Here is an 18,278-nt window from a genome sequence, read left to right on the forward strand (position 1 = left end):
AGATCTGAACGTGGGCCACTATTTTAGGGACCATCTCCTAGGACTCCACTGAGCACAGTTAGAGAAGGCCAGTGCAAACACTCACGTAATTAATTAGAAGTGGATATAATTAGCTACATCTGAACATCATTAATAAAAATTACATAGAGAAATGGCTAACTTCCTTTCATTTAATCACATAAATTATGTTGGGCTCTGAATAGTGGCTCAGAGTGCTATTTTCTTGAAACATTTTTCATCTTTTAAAAAAAGGTGTTGATGAATTTTTTCTCTCCTAACGTGCAACTTAAAAAAAAAGAAAAGTTGGTGTCAGAGCAGGCGTTTCCAAGTGCTTGAGAACACACACACCAAGGCAGGGAAGCAATAGTAGCAGCTGCTCTCTGCCTCCTCTAAGAAGGAAGTGGCGGCAAGGGGAGCTTTCATGGGCTGTGCCCTCCCCATCTGTCATGTGGCCGGGTCATGAGTCCTCACTGAACAGATGAGGACAATGAGATTCTGAAAGTGTCACAAAGCAGAACTACATGCAATCACAGACTTCCTGACCATCTATGATCCACGAGAAATTGGGGTAGACAGTGCCAAGGATTAGACCAAGGGTTACTCTCTGTGGTGAACAAGCCCACAGAGAGCCCAGCAGTCAGGCAGTAAAGCACAAGGCAGGCTTCAATGTGGCTTAGGACTTCCCTGGTGGGCCAGTGATTAAGAATTTGCCTGCCAATGCAGGGGACAATGGTTTGACCCCTGGTCTGGGAAGATCCCACATGCCTCAGAGCAACTAAGCCCATGCACCACTACCACTGAGCCTGTGCTCTAGAGCCTGGGAGCCGCAAATACTGAAGCCCTTAAGTCTAGAGCCTGTGCTCTGCAACGAGACGCCACCACGAGAAGCCCTCGCACCACAACGGGAAAGTAGCCCCACTTGCGTCAACTAGAGAAAGCCCTCTCAACAACAGAGACCCAGTGCAGTCAAAAATAAAACAAATAAAGAAAGAAAAATTTTAAAAAACTTTAGTGCCAATTCTCTTAAAGAAGTTGCTAATATTAATGGTCTTTTCTGACGGATCTGTGCACACGTGTGTCTTACCTTTTCCTACCTCAAGGGCCTGTTGTATAAGTATAGGAATAGTGAGGCTCAGAATGTAATTCTCCAGGAGAAAAAAAATAGAACACAGCCTCCAACTTCTATTTGAGTGGAAGAACATTCACAAAGATATCTGTGAAAAGACAACAGGCACGCTCTGAGAAGTAGTATTCTGAAGTTACAGACAGGATGGTTCCCTTGCAGTAGAAAAGTAAATACATCCAAGTCTCTTCTCTCTGCAGATCTCCTCCGAGATTCATTCTGGCATAACTATCAGTTAAAAATATCTATCTCGTTGTACTTTTCTCTCAGAGAAGAAATATACTTTTCTGCAAAGAACACTGATCAGTGTATTCACTTAAATGACTGTCCTGAACACTGCAGGAGGCGGAATGCAACCACTAAGGGAGCTCAGCTTCTTGTCAATTGTCAGTATCATTGATACTCTAATGATATTTCAAGATACGTAAATATTCCACTAGGTCTTTTATTTTCTTCAGTTTTTCAGCGCTCAGAAGGCTGAGCATCAAAGAATTGATGCTTTCGAATTGTGATGCTGGAGAAGACTCTTGAGAGTCCCTTGGACAGCAAGGAGATCAAACCAGTCAATCCTAAAGGAACTTAGTCCTGAATATTCATTGGAAGGACTGATGCTGAAGCTCCAATACATCGGCCACCTGATTTGAAGAGCCAACTCATTGAAAAAGACCCTGATGCTGGGAAAGATAGAAGGCAGGAGGAGAAGGAGGGTGACAGAGGATGAGATGGTTGGATGGCATCATGGACTCAGTGGACATGAATTTGAGCAAACTCTGGGAGATAGTTGAAGGACAGAGGAGCCTGGTGGACTACAGTCTATGGGATCCCAAAGAGTCAGACCAGCTGAGGGACTAACACTTTCACACTTCACACACAGACCCAGCTACCCAGGAAGTGAAGAACCAAATAGCTGTACAGCCCCACCTGCAGCAACCCTCCAGTAAAACGACTCGGTTTCACACAGGTCAGAAGCCAAACCCCACACATACCATGCAAGGTAACCTCTCAATTCTTACCGAAAACAAGCAGTTTGGTAAGGTCCTGAAAACCCTCCTAGTGATGAAATCTTTCTGGAATAAAACAGAAGAAAAGAGAGGAAATTACTTTGGTTTCAGAAATGACATGCGTGCCCCTACAGAGCTCTCCTTTGGGTGCAGAAATTTAAATGAGTGAGAGGCTTTGAATACCTGGGAAAGTGAACTGATTCTAATTCTAATGAGATGATCAGAAATCACCCTGAAACAAATAATTAAAATGTTTCTTTGGCCATTCATCACATGATCATTGCCTTAACATCGTGTTGGACAAATAAAGCGATGGCTTATATATCACTCTGGCTGGAGAGGCTGTCAGCATTTCAATGAAGCTCCTCAAAGCCCTCATGAATATGTATTTTCCCACAACAAAGCTTGACCCCACTAGTTGGCAGAAGCAGTATTCTGGGACACTCTCAGAAGAGGTGGGTGTGCAAGTGGGGGCTGGAGGGGGATGAAAGGAGATTAAAGGAATGAGAGAGAAGGCAGGCCACCTCTCCTCTCCCCTGCCTGGCTTCCCAGCCCACCCTTCCTCCTAGGCAGCACAGTTTCAGGAAGAGAACAGGAAAGAGGACTTCAGGTTTCACGGTCTCCTTGAACAGAGGGTGCTTCGTAAGTGCGAATTGGAGAAGAAAGCCAAAGAGTCAAAGGCGTCAGGACCACCAGGCCATGGGTTGGAGGGGAGTTCATGTGGGGCAGGAGATGACTGGGGATGGAGAGCCTGCGGTGGGGCAAGAGGATAGGTTTCCCAGTCTGAAATGTCACATCCAAATGCCTTTTCTCCCTCTCATTTGGCTGAAGTCAGAGTAAGTAATATAGGAATTTCTTTGTTCCTTCCAAAACCATGCCAGTGGCAGCTTCCTCCCCAGCACCCCACCTCCTGGTAGCATCTTGTGAACAGTTGCACTGGTCAGGGAGTCTACCTTTACCCTAGCCTCAGGTCTGCAGTCAGGGGATGGTGTCCTTTGGGGAAAACAGGAGGTCTGGCCAATGGCTAACTGGGGATACTGGGGGTCACCCAAAACTGGTCCAGTGCAGATGTCTTGGTCTAGATGTAAAAGAAAATGATGGGCCAGCTCTGAGAAGGTTGCAGATGCTCCAACTGTGACCAAGATCCACAATGTGACCAAGCCACAGGGTGATCAAGTCACATGACCATAAACTGCTACCCTCCACCCTGTGTATGCGTGTATGTTAAATCGCTTCAGTCGTGTCTGACTCTTTGCAATGCACAGTCCCTGGCGGGACTATAGCCCGCCAGGCTCCTCCATCCATGGGACTCTTCAGGCAAGAATACTGGAATGGGTTGCCATGCCCTCCTCCAGGGAATCAACCTGATCCAGGGATCGAACCTGCATCCCTTACATCTTGTGCATTGGCAGGCGGGTTCATTACCACTAGCACCACCTGGGAAGCAAGGATGTTTGCCTTCCTTATCTGTTTCTTTCCAAGGGCAAGTGCTTCTGCTGCCTCTCAAATCCCTTCACAGTGTCAGCCTCAGCTCCATCATATATAAAATGGGGGCAGTGGGAATCACCTTACAGGAGGGATGAAGGTGAAACCCCACAAAACCTGGAGAACACCACCTGGGGCCACGGCAGCCTCAACAGCCTGCCCTTCCTTCTGCCAACCCCACCGTCCAACCCCTCCAGGAGGAAGTGACTTGGTGGTTAGTGCTTGTACTAAAGGTCATGTCCAGGGACTTCCCTGGTGGTCCAGCAGTTAAGACTATGAGCTCCCAACACAGGGGCCCTGTGCTCAATCCCAAGCCAGAGAACTAAGATCCCATGTGGTGCATGGTATAGCCAGAAAAAAAAAAAAGTCACTATATATTATGTCCAGCAGCAAGAACCCTCCCTGGGAGACAGGAGAGGGGTCTCAATTCCTTGGTGTGTTCCAGGTTTGCTCTGTGACCTCAAGCAGGTCACTCAGAAAGGTCAACAGTCCTCCCTGGGCATCCCCACCCCAGCTCTGCCCAGTTGGGACCAAGGAGGGCAGAGAAGGGTCTAGAAGCCTCCAGCACAGGCTGGAGTCCCTTGCACCCATCCCTCCCTCTCTTCCCTCCTCCAGCCACCACCACCCCTGACACCACCGGCCGTGGAAGGGCCCCTCACCCCGAAGTCCAGCATCCCCCATCCCTCCAGGCCCAGAAGTGCCTGGGGGACTCCAGAGACCAGCTCTCCCTCCCTTGCACCCCTGCCTCCCACCTGTGAGTCCCCTGAAAGAGCAGTGTCATCCACCTGTAGCCTCAGCACCCTACCTGCTCCCCAAGGTTCCCTACAAAGACACCCAACCATCAAAGAACTTTGGAAGGACAGCCGGCGGCACTCAGCTCCTTACGTAAGGAAGCAGGCCCACATCTCAGCTCAATTTAGCATCCAGTTTTAAGTGTCTATTTATAGGCCTCACGCGAGCACCCCTTGTGGATGGCGGGGTGTCAGGGCTCCGGGCTCCCGGCCACCGCTATTCATTAGCATTCCTTTCGTGTTTGTCTTCTCTCATTTTCCCAGCAGCATTGTAACTCAGCAGCAAGGTCACCTACAGCTTGGATCCAGCGCCACTTCTCATCTTCTCTAAAGAAAATATGAATTTTCTTTCCCCTGCGGCAGTGCCCTCTCCCCAACCTCTGGGGGGCCCTGGCTTGCACCAGCTATAGCAGAGCTGTGTTGTTTTCCTGACCTGCATCTCCCGACAGATGGCTCATCTCAAAGACAAGTCCAGAAAAGTCGTGGGTTGGGGCATCCAGGAAGGCCTCGGGCATCCACTGTCGCCTCCCTGGTTTGCCCTTAGTCCACCCGCCCCCCTGGCCAGGCACAGCGGCCAGAATGAACCCAGAGGTTTGGAACATTCAGGATCTCCTCAGCCATATATGAGCCGGCCACTCCTCCTCGTACCAAACACATGTCCTGGGTCTCTCTCTACCCATCCCTTCGAGATGCAGCCAGCACGAGTCACCTGCTCTGTCCCTTTCAGTCAAGCGTGACTGGACAGAAATACCAGAATCTGCTCTTTTGGTAACTCACAGCCATTCCTGGAATAACCCCCTCATCCTCTTATGTCATCAACCTCCAGGATGGGAACTCAGGACACAGTTCTGAGTTCACAGTTCTAGGAACTCTCCACAAGATTAAAACACACAGCCACTGTCTACATGGTCAGTCCAAGCACAGGCTGGTGGGTGTTTAGGTCATCCTGAGCCCAGCTTCCCTGGTGAGACTGGAGACAGGAAGTCCCAGGAGACCAGGAGACTCTGCGGAGCCACTTCCTGTCTACATGCTGATGACCAGATCCTCTGGGGCCAGGCCCCCTGCCCTTGGAACCAGTGCAAAAGGAAAGGCAGCCCCTCTGCCTGCCAGCTCTAAGCCCACAGCAGAATTCAGGCACAGACAACACTGCCAACCAAAGCCCTTCAGCCTCCTGACTTCAAACACCACGAGATTTGATGCTCCCAGAATACTAGGGCTACAGCCGTAGGTATCTGGTTTGAGAAATAATTTATTTTCTCACAGATGCCACCTCACTGCCCTGAGAGGTTCCCCATGATTCCACATGCACACTTCCAGCAATAAATTGGATCTCTGATCAAACAGGGCATATGAAATATCACATTTCCAGACGCTTGGGAATAAACAAATTCTAAATATTCCTGAGACTCGATGGTTCACAGATTTGCTGATAAAGATGATCAGCTGCTTTTGATAATATGGCAGGGGAATCAGTGGGAGAGTCCAGGTCCAAAAATATCCTGGAGGCCTGGTGGTGGCCCAGGCGATTGGGGAAGGGGATCTGGAAAATGGCCAAGGCCCTAGACAGGCCTGCTCACAGGAGCCTCCCCACCAGAGCAGGAGAGGCTGCCCTGGGAGCCCTGGAAAGGGCAGTGCTGGTGGGAGAAGGATCAGAACCAACCTTCATAAGCTTTTTCTTGCAAAGTTAATGCAAATTCCACAGTTTCACAGACTCCCAGACCTGGGAGCTGTCCTGAGGTGCACCTGGGGACAAGAAGCAGGAGACGGAGGTCACCTGTCCACGACAGAAATGGAAAATCTGCCTGGAAACATCGGCACAGCAGAACCACCAACCCACTGCCCAGAATCAAATTTCTTTCTCCAGCTGACCCATGAGCTATGGCTGAAGGAATTTCCTTGACTTAAACTGGCAACACTGGGCTTTGTAATGGGCTGCGGCCTGGGCACCCAGGTGCAGGGAGACCTGGGACGCTATGGGGAAGAACAGGTGGGATGTGATGAGAAGTAATAATCCAGGCTCCAGGAATCACTTGCTGACGAAGGACTCCGGCCACACTGAGTGGAAGCCCTGGGTAGGGGTTTGGGAAGGGTGTGTGCAGCACGCCATGGCCATGGTCAGGTACATCAGAGGCAGACGTCAGCACACCACAGTCAGCTCAGGTGTGACTCCTGCGGTCCCAGCCTGCTGGCTGCTGCTGCTGCTGCTGCTGCTGCTGCTAAGTCGCTTCAGTCATCCGACTCTGTGCAACCCCATAGATGGAAGCCCACCAGGCTCCCAAATCCCTGGTATTCTCCAGGCAAGAACACTGGAGTGGGTTGCCATTTCCTTCTCCAATGCATGAAAGTGAAAAGTGAAGAGAAGTCGCTCAGTCATGTCCAACTCTTAGCGATCCCATGGACTGCAGCCTACCAGGCTCCTCCGTCCATGGGATTTTCCAGGCAAGAGTACTGGAGTGGGGTGCCATTGCCTTCTTCGCTGGTGACTGCAGCCCTTAAACTCAGGTGTTTGTAAGACTAGAAGGACCTTTGTATGAGGAAAAGCCTGGAATGGAGGTTTACACTTGCATTGCTGTCTCAGGCCAGCCCACGTGGATACGGGACTTGCCTATACTCTGCTTCCTCAAAGAGCAGACAGTCAGCTGGCAAAGGCCAGCATCTGGCAGGTAAGCCATGGCTCAAGGTGACTTCTGGGACCTGGCTCTGTAGCTCAGCCAAGCTGCCCTGGGGTAAGCAGCAAGATGGCCCGTGTTCCCTTGGGTGTGACTGGAACCACAGGATGGAATTAGGAAGTGGGGCCCAGGTGGGGCCTGGGGGTCTGCTGCTTCCTGGGGGACAGTGTCAGTCGAGCACAGCAGTCTCATATAGTGCAGGGAAAGAACTGGGGCCCCAAGAACTGGCCACAGACCAGTGACTGTGGGGAAATAGGGGATGACCTCAGAGAGGGGCTCCAGGTCCTCTGAGCCAGATGGATGCAAGGGACACAGCCCAGGTCATTGTATGAAGAGGACTCAGGACTGGGAGAAAGCAATGGTAAAGTTGAGATGCTCCATGGACGGGCACCAATGGGATGTTCACAAGTAAAAGTCTTAAATTGTAAATAACCGAGTCCTCTAGCGAGATGCAAGGGAAAGTCTTCAAATGCTAATAATTCTATTTATTGATATAAACACCCACAGGTATTATTTTGCTCCTTCTGGGCAAGAAGTTGTGTCTTTAGAATCAAAGTTCAAACCTTAAGATTCTCATTTGTACAAATGTCTGGGGAAGAGACTGGCTTTGAAATCCATCTTCAATGGTATCCAAGTTTGAAAAGCAGTTGTTTTGTTTGAGGAAGTGGCTTCTAAACTCCCTCTTAAAATACTGAATTAAGGATAACACACAAGTCAATACCATTAAAACAGTCACACCCTCCACTCTTGAAAGTAGTTTTCAAAGCCTGGAGGTGGCAGGCATTACGGATGCTAACATTCTGTCCCCAGATTCCTCACTTCCTTCTCCGAATTCCAACACGGAGACTTCCTATGTGATGAGTTTACTGAGAAGGGACTGTTCTCTCAAGAGGGTTCTTTGTTTCCCCTTCTGGGGCCTGAGAGACCACCCTGAAGGCAGAGTTGGCATCAAAGATGTGTGGTGATTCTATCTGTGTCAAACCCCAGAAATCTGCTACAAACCCAAACTGGCTCTGATGTTCAGTATCTCTTTCTCTATGTTTGCTTTATGTAAAATCCTCCCTTGGGGTTCTACTAAATAAACCTGGGAGCTCCTTATACAGTCTTGAGCTAAGTGATTAACACTGGGGTTGAATCAACATGTCCTGACCCGACAGCACCCTCATCTTCCATAAAGTTGACCTTAAGCAGTAGATGGCGACCCAAGGACTGAAGCACAGCTACCCCTGCTCTTCGTGGTAGGGGTGTTTACAACTCTGTAATCCTGACACATTTCCCTAGTGATGCTTGATATTAAACCAGTCCTGTGTCATGGACTCCTTGCCTGGCTTTGGGGAAGGAAAGGACAGAACTCAGTGCCAAGGCAGAAAGCAGTCCACCAGGTCTGCACAGACCCTGGCTGGCATAGGGTGGAAGCAGAGGATTGAAACGAGCCCTCCCAGCCTGGGTCAACCTGGCCCTCCTCACTACCATTCCTTCCTAAGCAAAAGAGGCTTCTATTTTTGCTGCAAGGCACTTGATGCCTTCCAATACCCTGAGAGCCAATCCCTTGGAGGGATGCTGGGATTTCATTTTCTATTCAGGCAGCTCAAGGATGCTGGGTGGGTGGGGTGGGGGCGGTCATCCAGACGCCAGGAATCAGAGAGAAGCACTGCCTGCAATCATATCAGAGGAGGACACGGCGCTCTGGAGGGCTCCAGGCAAGATGCTGGGATGTCCACACGGTCCATGGGGCCTGGCACAGCGAGGGTTATTTCATCCATCCTGTGCTCACCAGGACAGGCACTCATGCTTCACAGGTGGGGACCTTTTAATCCTCCCAGCACCACTGCAAGGTAGCGAAGATGATCATCAGCCCCATTTTACAGGTGGGGAAACTGAGGGTCATATAAATGATTGAGGTCACACAGGAAGTGCTGGGGCTGGGGTTTAACCCCGGCACTTAGCCCCTAAGTCCACGCTCTTAGCTCCCACATTATGTCACCAGGAAGAAAAGGGGAAGATATTTATAATACATAAACCAAAAGAGGGATCATTAAGAAATCAGTAAGAATCAAAAAATAGGGACTTCCTTGGTGGTCCAATGGTTAAGAATCTGCCTTCCAATGCAGCAGACCCAGGTTTGATCCCTGGTTAGGGAACTAAGATCCCACATGCACAGTTCAGCTAAGCCTGAGAGCTGCAACTACTGAGCCTATGTGCCACAACTAGAGAGAGGCCCGAAGAGCACGTGCGCTGCAACTAAGACCCAACACAAATAAATATCTTTAAAAGAGTTTAGAAAATGAGTAAATGACATGGATCAGTAATTCACAGAATAAAAATACATGAAATATATATATATATAATTTCATATAAATAAATGAAAAGATGTTCAACCTTACTGGCAGGCAGAGAAATGTAAACTAAGACCCCTTAGAGATACCACTTTCCCCACCAGACTGACAAAAATTAAAAACATCTGACAATAGTAAGTGTTGCCAAGGAATAGGACAAGCAGGACGCCCACACACACATGCAAAACTGGCAGGACTGCTCAACAGGAGACACTCTTCAGAAAACAAATTTTGCTGCTTTTGCAAAATAGGAAGACTCGTGTACTGTCTCCTGCAACAATTACCAGTCTCTCTAAATATTCTAGGCAAATCTGGTTCATGGTCTTGTAGAGACACACTGGGTATTCCTAACAGCCTTGTCTGTAACAGTAACAACCTGGGAAGCACCTGAACTTCCACCAATGGAGAACAGACATGTTACACCACATTCCTACAATGAAACCCCAAGCACCATTGAGAAGGTCCGAAATGACAGCTACATGTTTTCCCAGGGATGAATCTCACACACATAAGATGCAGCAGAAAAGGCAAGCTACAGAAAAAAACACGCACTTTGATATCAGTTACATCATAATTCAAGACAAGAAAACTCACAGGCATGGCTGCGCTGACAAACGCAGTGAGTGTAAACATCTAACTCTCACAGCAGTTACCTCTATGTGGGGACAAGAGGGTGCCAGCAGGGAGGGGATCTAGTTACACAGCTCACTGTGGTGGATTCAAACATTCCACAAGTCCTTGAACAATCCCCTCAAAAGGTGGATCCCACTTCACCTTCCCTGGGCCGTCTCCAGTGAACAGGTCCTGAAAGGGATGCACTATTCTTACATCACTCACTCAGGGGAAAACCGGCCACTGTGCTGTGAGATCACCCACACAGCACCACAGAGAGGGCCGCACAGCAAGGAACTGAGGCTCCTACCAACAGCCACATGAATCCTCCAAGGACTGCAGCCCCAGGCCACATCTTGATCTTGACCCTGAGCCCAGGGAGCTGACCCTGGGGTCTGAACTGGTCCCAGATCCCTGACACACAAACTCTATGTAGAAGATACTAGGTTGGTGGGGGGGGAAGGGGGTTGACATAGAAAAGTCACTTCATTGCTTTGCCAGGCAAAAGGGGACACAGCAGGTCCATGCCCTCAAAACTGTGTGTCCCAACCCAGTGAGGATCTGGTGAGGAGTTTTATAGCAATGTTTCAAGGACAAAGTTGCTGATAAGGAACAGCGTGTGTGCAGGACCTGTGTTCCTTCTTTTTTTTTAAATTAATTTTTATTGGAGTATAGTTGCTTTACAACATTGTGTTAGCTTCTACTGTATGGCAAAGTGAATCAGCTATGCATATATATAATATATATATCTCCCCTCTTTTTTGCTTATTTTAAATTTGTTTTTAATTGGAGGATAATGTCTCTACAATGTTGTGTTGGATTCTGCCATGAAACAACATGAATCAGCTACATGTATACATATATCCCCTCCTATAGAGCCTCCCTCCCACCCGCTCTAGGTCGTCCCGTTTTGGATCTCCTTCCCACTTAGGTCACCACAGAGCACTGAGTAGAGTTCCCTGAGCTATACAGTAGGTTCTCATCAGTTATCTAAGTTATACATAGTGAAGATAACAAATGTTTATTGTTTTACACCACTACATGTTGGCATGAATGTTAACAGAAATAGATAATCAATACAGTAATACTTTCCATCTTAAGTTAAGTAGGTTGTGGGTACACAGGTGTTCATCACATTATTCTTTTCACCTTTTTGTATGCTGAATGCTTTACAATAAAAATTTAATGCCAAAGACTTGAATTAAGTCAATGTTGGTTAATAATTGCAAATGATGAACCGTAAAAGACAGGAAACCATGACGGGCACACCCTTCTTCCTTTTAGGTGACTAAAGAAAGGGGTCTCTTCTGGGGACATAAGTGTTAGTTGCTCATCTCTGACTCTTTGTGATAGCATAGACTGTAGTCCACGAGGCTCTTCTGCCCATGGGATTCCCCAGGCCAGAATACCGGAGTGGGTAGCCTTTCCCTTCTCCAAGGGCTCTTCCCAACCCAGGGATCCACCTGGGTCTCCTACATTGTAGGCAGATTCTTTACCATGTGAGCCACTAGGGAAACTCACTCTGGGGACATAAGGAACTTACAAAAGCCCTCTAGAAGGGGTGGAGAGTCACAGTAAGTCGTGCATGGGCAGGGGAGGAAGGGGCTAAGGATGTGCTCTATTAACATATTAAAATAGGGAAATGTTTTTAGCTAAGAGAGTATGAGCCTGAGCCTGAGAGATTACCCCAGTGGGAATGAAGGATCAGGGATGTCGGCAGCACTAGGGGTGGCCCACCGCTCACCTGCTCTCCCACACCTTTCGGCCATCAGAGATGGACAGGGCTGCCAGAAGTCAGGATCTGGTCATCAACACACCCTCTCTCCCCTGTAGGTCCTAGGTAGCAGGACACTTTACTTCTTAGACATGGTTGAGCTGGTCAAAGTCAACTGGTCCAGTTAAAGCAGCCAGACGAGTCATGTCCAGCAGACCCATTCTGTCCCTGAAGGCCCACCACAGAACTACTCGAGACCACGTATTTTATTCTTTAACTCATTAATTAATTTGGTCGCACCAGGTCTTAGCTGCAGCGTGTGGGATCTAGTTCCCTGATCAGTGATTGAACCTGGGCCCCCTGGATTGGGAACTCGGAGTCTTAACCACTGGACCACCACAGAAGTCCCAACACCATTTATTTTAATCCTAATATTTAAGGGCTTAAATCCAAAATCTCACACATGTTCTCTTCCTCAATTTGCTCATTCAAAGAAGAACTATGTCCAAATCCATTTAAATTGAAACAACCACTTTTCCTGTCATAAAGTGACAGCGGAAGCAACGATAATGCCCCATATATCCTGAGCTTGCTTTCCTCTTTCGAGAAAACGCTCAGTTGAGGTGACAGAGGAGGTTAAGCTATGCTTTTAATGTTCTCCTTTTGACCCTGACGTGTCAGGAAAATGACCCCTGAGAATTTGGATCATTTGTGTTTGCTCTCATCACTCACGCTCTCCGGGTGGCCCCTGAGGAGAAGAGGAGGAAAAGCACAGGGTGAGAAATGCAAATAGTGAAGGGGACCACGTGCAACGTCGGGGCTCTGCGACAGCACCAGAGGTGGTGCAGGTGAGGCAGAAGCCCAGCCCCTGGTGAGGCTCTGTCCTCACCTTGCAGGGCGGGGCCCAGACAGCCACACTGGACCACTGGGGACCAGGATGCCTGACCTCAACCAGTCACTGTCTCCCAGCCAGTCAGGGCCCCCCCCTCAGACATGAACTCAAAGGACGTGATGTCCCCAGACTTGCCTGCTGTGGACATCTCAAGCTTGGCCAAGGTAGGTCCTGGAGAGCCAGGGCAGAAGGCAGCATGAAGTTGGACGGTACCCTCCCCCCCCCCCCCCCACCGGCAGTTCATCCAGCCCGAGATGGCGTACACTAACAGAAATGCTGGGCTTCCCAGGTGGCTCAATGGTAAAGAACACACCTGCCAATGCAGCAGACATGGGTTTGATCCATCAGTTGGGATGATCCCCTGGAGAGGAAAATGGCAACCCGCTGCAGTATTCTTGAATGGGAAATCCCTCGGACAAGGGAGCCTGGTGGGCTACAGTCCATGGGGTTGCAAACAGTTAGACACAACTTATCGACTAAACAACAACAACTAAAGCCAAAGAAAGAATGAGACTGGTAAACAATAGCCAAACTTACTTCTAAACAGATGCAAAACCCTAAATAACACATGAACCAAATGTACCCAGCAGTTTCTAAGCAAACACATCACGATGAAGTATGCGTTTATCCAGGGATGTCAAGTTGGTGTCATAATAGAATAGCTATTAATGCAATTGTTTGTCAGCACATGAACAGATTATCTCAGTTGATGTGGAAGAATCACTTCATAAAATTCAACAGAACTCATAATTAAAGGGAGGGTGACTTGTGAATGGATCACAAAGGGATGCTTAACAAACAGTGGGCATCTACCAAAAGCCTGCAGTCAACATCCTACTGTATGGGAGACCACTAGATACCCCACAGGAAGGAACAGGACAAGAACTCAGAGCATGGCTGCTTCTGCCTGAAGCTGTCCTGTCACCCCTCAGCAAAGAAATCAGAAAACAAAAAGAAATCAAAGGATGATGATTGGAATCAACAAGGTCCAATGGACATTATTTGCAGGGGACACACTGTCCACAGAGAAAATCCAAAAGATTCTACAAACGACCCAGCAAGAGATTAAGACACAAACTCAACTATCACAAAGGGTCATTTTCAAAGACACACCCCCTGAATGGTAGCTAAAAATAGACACCAAGGAATCAATCTAGTATAAAAAAAGCAAGACCTTTTCAGAAAAATACTCCATGTGGAAGATGCCATAAAAATCTCAAACATGTGGGGTTCCAAGAGCATCCATGTACCAAGAGGGTGATGTACCATCTCTACAAGAAAGGAAGCTCCTGCCCTCAGGATCCCTCATACCTCACCCTATGCATCCCCTCATCAGGCCATTTATCTGCATCCTACATCATATCCTTTAATACACTGGTAAACATAAGGAAGTATTCCCCTGAGTTCTATGAGTGGTTCTAGTAAATTAACTAAACTCAAGAAGGGGATCATGAGAACCTCACATTTATTTATAGCCCATCAGTCAGAAGCACAGGTGACAACCTGGACTTGGAGCTGGTGTCTAAAGTGGAGTAGGAACAGTCTTGTAGGACTGAGCCCTCACCCCATGGGATCTGATGCCCTCTCCAAGTAGATGGTGCCAGGACAGAATTAAATTGTAGGACACCCAGCTGGAGTAACACAGAGTGGTTTGGTGTGGGGACACTGCACATATCTGGTATCAGAAGTACTGTGAATGTGGCAACAGCGTGAAGATAAAAGAAACCAGTTCAGCTATCGGTTGTCCCAAGATGGCTTTTTGTTTTGTTTTACTTTTCCACTGCACTGCACAGTGTGTGAAATCTTAGCTCCTCAACCAGGGATTGAACCTGCAACCCCTGCAATGGAAGCACGGAGTGTCAACCACTGGGCCATTTTTAAAAAGGTTCTCCTTACTAACATCTTATTTAGGAATGTTCCATCACTCTTCCTCAGTGAGGTTGGTGTGTAGGCTTCTTTTATTGAATAATCTTGATGTTTCCATCTTTTTCTATGCTCCACAGTAATTTAAGTAGCACTGAGAGTATACATTCTTTAAAGATTTGATGGAATTCTCCTGTGAAGCTATAGAGACTAGGAGATTTTTCTATTTGTTTCCATGGAAATTGGTTTGTTTACACTTTATTTGTCCACTGGGGTCAGTTTGGGTAATAACATTTTCCTAGGAAAGTACCCCTTTTAAAATCCAGGTGCACATTTATTTGCACAGCAATGCAAAAGTGGCTTATAATGATTTTTCTAACAGGCTCTGTTTTGTTGCTTATTTCCCCATTGTCATGTTTTATTTTGTGTCTTTGGATTCTCTCCCTCTCTCTCATAATTAGGTTAGATAGTGGTTTGCCCACCTGATTTTTCTCCTAAGAATCAGGATTCATATGTTTTTTAATAAGTTTTTTAATGTGGACCATTTTTTAAGTCTTTATTGAATTTGTTACAATGTTGCCTTGTTTTATGTTTTGGTTTTTTTTTGGCCCGAAGCATATAGAATCTTAGCTCCCTGACCAGGGATCGAACTCGCATCCTCTGCTTTGGAAGGCAAAATCTTAACCATTGGACTACCAGGGGAGTCTCGGGATTCATAAATTTATCAGTTCTGTCACTTTTCTCTGTTCTAATTCATGCATTTCTGCCTCTGACCTCATTTCTTCAGTCTGCTCTCGGCCAGCTTACTGGGTTGTCTCGTCCAACATTTTGAGTTGGATGTTGAATTCATTCATTTATTTTTATTTCAAGGCCATAACCACAGCTGTATCAGCATCCCCTAGATGGATGTATTTATTTTCATTATCATCATATTCTAGAAATTATGCAATTTGGTTTTATGTATTTCCTTTCACCCAGGAACGTATTGAATAGACTTTAATGCTCTAATTTCCCAGGCTGAAGGGGCTTTGTGTTCTTTATCATATGTTAATGAGTTTCACTGCATTGTGGTGACAAAATGTTGTTTGTACCGTTCCGTGTTATGGAACCTATGGAAGCTCTCTTTGTAGAGGAATGCACGTCAACTTTCATAAACGTTTCACATATTCTGGGAACAAGGGCTTCCCAGGTGGTGCTAGTGGTAAAGAATCTGCCTGCAATGCAGGAGACAAAAGAGATGCATGATCTATCCCTGGGTTGGGAAGATTCCCTGGAGGACAAAATGGCAACCTACTCCAGTATACTTGCCTGGAGAATCCTGTGGACAGAGGAGCCTGATGGGCTACAATGTTTGGGCCACACAAAGTTACAGAGTCTGGTATGCTGAGGGCATATTTCACACGTCTCCATGGTGTGTCTGGGGTAGAGAGTGACTTCCTGGCCTCTGGAAACAGTACATTTCTCTCCATGCCTCTTGCCCCTTGTGGTCTCCGCTTCATGGACATTCTGTGAAGCCCTGTATCAAGGGCTTCCCTGGTGGCTCAGATGGTAAAGAACCTACCTGCAGTGCAGGAGACTGAGTTCAATCTCTGGGTCAGGAAGATCCCCGTGCCTGGAGAACCCCATGGACTGAGGAGCCTGGCGGGCTACAGTCCATGGGGTTGCAAAGAGTCAGACACAACTGAGTGACTAAGACTTCCACTTTCACCAAGATCACAGGACAAAAATCTCTGAAACTGACCAAGCCCCATAGCAACTGTTGCAATGAGCCTCGAAGCTAAGCTGGCCAGTTCCCTGACACCATATTAGGTAAAATATCCATGCTAATAGACACCCTCTAGCATCCTAAACAATCACTAATGCTACCCTTCTGGTAGGAATTTTCCTCATTGCTTATTTCTAAATCTACTATTCATTTATTTTTTTTTTATTTTTTATTTTTTTTGGCCAGGCTGGGTCTTAGTTGTGGCATGTGGGATCTAGTTCTCTGACCAGGGATTGAACTCGGGCCCCCTGCATTGGGAATATGGAGTCTTAGCCAGTGGACCAGCAGGGAAGTCTCCAAAGCTACCATTTAAATGCAGGAATATGCAGTCCCACAGAAGGAGCCTGTTCATGAGAGCAGCTTGAATTATTCTGAACTTCCCTGAATGGTGGTGAACTTACTCTCCAGATATACGCGTACCTTAGTCTATATATATCGAAGATGACTGTGAAAATGGCAGTTATCCAAGTTCACTGCCCTGTGGGATGCAACGTTTACTAAAGCATAAGTAAATGCTGGAGGAGGACACTGAGAAGATGTGGCCACCAAGAGACCCAAGAACTGACCTGGGGCAACCACCCAGCTCCGTACCCCTCCCCACTGCTTCCATCTGAGAGCTGTTTCAAGGACGCAGCCTTGAGATGGTGGTTTCTGTTGAGACCATCTGGTCCGTACCCTTGACTGAACTCCTCGAGGGCCCCCATACAAACTTGAAGGTTTTGGGGGCAAGTGTGGAGATCTCCTGATTTTCAGCCGCCCAGGACAAGCCTCCTGTGTCAATTCCCTTGTCGTTCGTTAAACCTGCCTCCTGCACACCTGGAGTGTTTGCCTCTTTCTTGGTCTCTCCGTGCACTTCCTGTGTGCGAGGGGAGGCTGCTTTCCCCTTACACCTGGGGAGCTCCCAAGGTTATGAACTAATCACTGTCATGTCAGCCAAGAGATGGAAGAAATGGATCTCAGGAAAGAGGCGTGAGCGGGTGAGAACTCCAAGGTGGGTATGTCCAAAGATCTCGAGGTCCAAGCCGAAGGCACTCCCACTGGCCAAAGGTAGGACCATTTGAACTTCAACGAGGATCATGACTACAACGGCTTGAAATCTATCAAGTATGTTCAAGCCCCTGAGTTCACAGTGAGGGTTTAAATTTTAAAAATCATACTGGAGGATCACGGGAAACACATTCATCTTTGAAACTGATGAAGTAAATGAAGTAAAATAAGGACGTGTTTGCCTGCCTTTCCTCTGTGAAATGTTGCCCTGGGAAACCCTACAGGAGATGCAGAAGGCATCCACAGAAGCATTCCAGTTGATAAGAGGAAAAAAGAAATGACAATCAGAATATCATTTCATTTTTTAAAACTTTTAAAAAATTAACATCTAGGGGAAAGAGAGTCACCCAGTCGTGTCTGACTCTTTGTTGACCCACTGACTATACATACAGTCCATGGAATTCTCCAGGCCAGAACACTGGAGTGGGTAGCCTTCCCCTTCTCCAGGGGATCTTCCCAACCCAGGGATTGAACCCAGGTCTCCCGCATTGCAGGCAAATTCTTTACTATCTGAGCCACCAGGGACGCCCAAGAATACTAGAGTGGGTAGCTTATTCCCTCTCCAGGGGGTGGAACAGATGGTCTCAACAGAAACCACCATCTCAAGGCTGTGTCCTTGAAACAACTCCCAGGTGGGAATGGTGGGGAGGGGTATGGAGCTGGGCAATTACCCCAGGTCAGTTCTTGGGTCTCTTGTCGGCCACATCCTCTCAAGTGACCAGTATTTACTTATGCTTTGGTAAATGTCACGTCCCACTGGGCAGTGGGTGGGATAAATTGGGAGACTGCGACTGACCTTTATGTAAAATACCCAATGAGAGCCTGCCATATAGCACAGGGGGACAAAAAATAGAAGGTACCATCTGTTTGCAGGACATACTTTGTTGTTGTTGTTTAGTAGCTCAGTCGTGTCTGATTCTTTTGTGACCCCATGGACTGTAGCCCACTAGGCTCTTCTGCCCATGGGATTCTCTAGGCAA

General features: G+C 47.5%; 1 protein-coding gene across 5 annotated transcripts in view; it reads right to left on the reverse strand.

Moving 5' to 3' along the window:
- The window catches only part of APBA2 (amyloid beta precursor protein binding family A member 2), a 129,659-nt gene that overhangs the window by 54,765 nt on the left and 56,616 nt on the right, over positions 1-18,278 (reverse strand). For 2 of the 5 annotated variants that reach the window (XM_070477671.1, XM_070477667.1), the window contains one exon: positions 2,137-2,190. The exons of 2 other annotated variants lie outside the window; for them this stretch is intronic. The gene's annotated coding sequence lies outside the window, so the exon portion shown is untranslated. Of the gene's footprint in view, positions 1-1,084; positions 1,215-2,136; positions 2,191-18,278 lie in introns of all 5 variants that reach the window. One more of the 5 variants, XM_070477669.1, reaches the window with a different exon arrangement.

This window comes from Odocoileus virginianus, chromosome 16 (assembly GCF_023699985.2).
Source record: "Odocoileus virginianus isolate 20LAN1187 ecotype Illinois chromosome 16, Ovbor_1.2, whole genome shotgun sequence".
In the NCBI taxonomy this organism is placed as follows: Eukaryota; Metazoa; Chordata; class Mammalia; order Artiodactyla; family Cervidae; genus Odocoileus; species Odocoileus virginianus.